The sequence below is a fragment of the Geospiza fortis genome, unplaced genomic scaffold (assembly GCF_000277835.1).
Source record: "Geospiza fortis unplaced genomic scaffold, GeoFor_1.0 scaffold996, whole genome shotgun sequence".
NCBI classification, from domain to species: domain Eukaryota; kingdom Metazoa; phylum Chordata; class Aves; order Passeriformes; family Thraupidae; genus Geospiza; species Geospiza fortis.
Window position 1 is genome coordinate 27492 of NW_005054904.1, and position 1678 is coordinate 29169.

Sequence of the window (1678 nt, forward strand, 5' to 3'; positions counted from 1 at the left end):
AAAAATAAAAACCAAAACAAAAAAACCACACAAAACCCCACCAAAAAAACCAACCAAACAAAAAAAACCCACAAAAAACCAAACAAAAATAATCCACCCAAAAACCTTAAAAAACCCTACAAACCAACCAACCAAAACCAAAACAAAACAAAAAACCAAAAAACCAAACCAACCAACCCAAACCAAAAAAACCCAAACCAACAAAAACCCCCCAAAAAACCAAAAAACTCCCCCAAAACCAAACCAAACGCAAACAAAAAAAAAAAATCTAAACCAACAAAAACCCCACAAAACAGAAAACAAAACAAAACACAAAAAAACAAGCAAAAAAAACCCAAACCAAACCAAAAAAACCCCAAAGAACCAAACCAACCAACCCAAACAAAAAAAATCTAAACCAACAAAAACCCCCCAAAAAAACCACAAAAAAAAAGAAAAAAAACCCACCCAACCCCCCCAAAAAACCCCATAAACCAAACAAAAAAAAACCCAAAACAAAACAAAAAAAAAATCCCAACCCAACAATCCCAAACCAAAAAACCTAAACCAACAAAAACCAAAGAAAAACCCCCAAAACCCAAACCAAACCAAAACTAAACCCAAAAAAACCTAAACCATCAAACCCCCCCAAAAAACCAAAACAAAAAACCCCAAAAAACCAAACCAAGTTTAAAAAAACCCACCAAAACAAAACAAATTAAAAAAAACCAAAACCAACAACAAAACAAACCCAACACAAAAAAACCCCAAAAAAACCTAACCGAACAAAAAATACCCAAAAAAAAACCTAAAAAAGAAACCAGACCCCAAAGAGCAATAAAATAAACAAAAAAAAACCCACCCCAAATTTTTGGTTTTGGGGTTTTTTCCTCTCTTCCAGAGGCACAAATGTAGGAGATCAGAGCTGCTGAGGGAGGCCGGGAGCTCTCAGCTCCTGACGTGGGTGGAAATCCCTCAGGAAACTCAGTCCTGAGGAGATTCTCCTAAATTTGGCTTTTCCAGGCGCTCTGGGCTCTCCTGACAGGATGGAGCCAGGACAAAGGAGTCGAGAAATAAAGGAAATTATCCAAAGAATAGGCTGGGCTAAAAATGGAGCTGTCCCTGCAGAGCTCCTTGCGCTGCTCAGAACTGAATCCAACTTTTGGAGCTGTTTGGGTTCCTGGCGAGGAAAGGGAAAAAAGCTGAGGAAAAAAGCACTCGGATCCTGCTCCTGAAGGAAATGAAGCAGGAATTCCAAATTTTTGAGGATTTTTTGGCTGGAGGTTCTCAGGGAGGAAGGTGAGAGGTTGGATTTGGATTGAAGGAATGATGAGCTGCATGGAAAAGTTGGTTCAGGCAGATCTGAATCAGCCTCTCCTCCCTCTAAGGATTTCAACAAAATCCTGCAGCCTTTGGAAATAGGGACTGCAACTCTGAGAGGTGCAGTTGATTAAAAATTAATATAAATTATAAGTTTATATTAAAATTATAATATATAATGTAATATATAAATTACAATTGTTAATTTAAAATTGAATTTTATAGACTTTAAATGGCAAACAATATAAATTTTAATATATTGAAAAGAAATAGATTAAGATCAAAGTATAAATATATATTCATAATATAAATTTATTTGTATCTGTTTATAGTATATATTAATATTTACTATAATATTTATATTATATAGTAATACGTT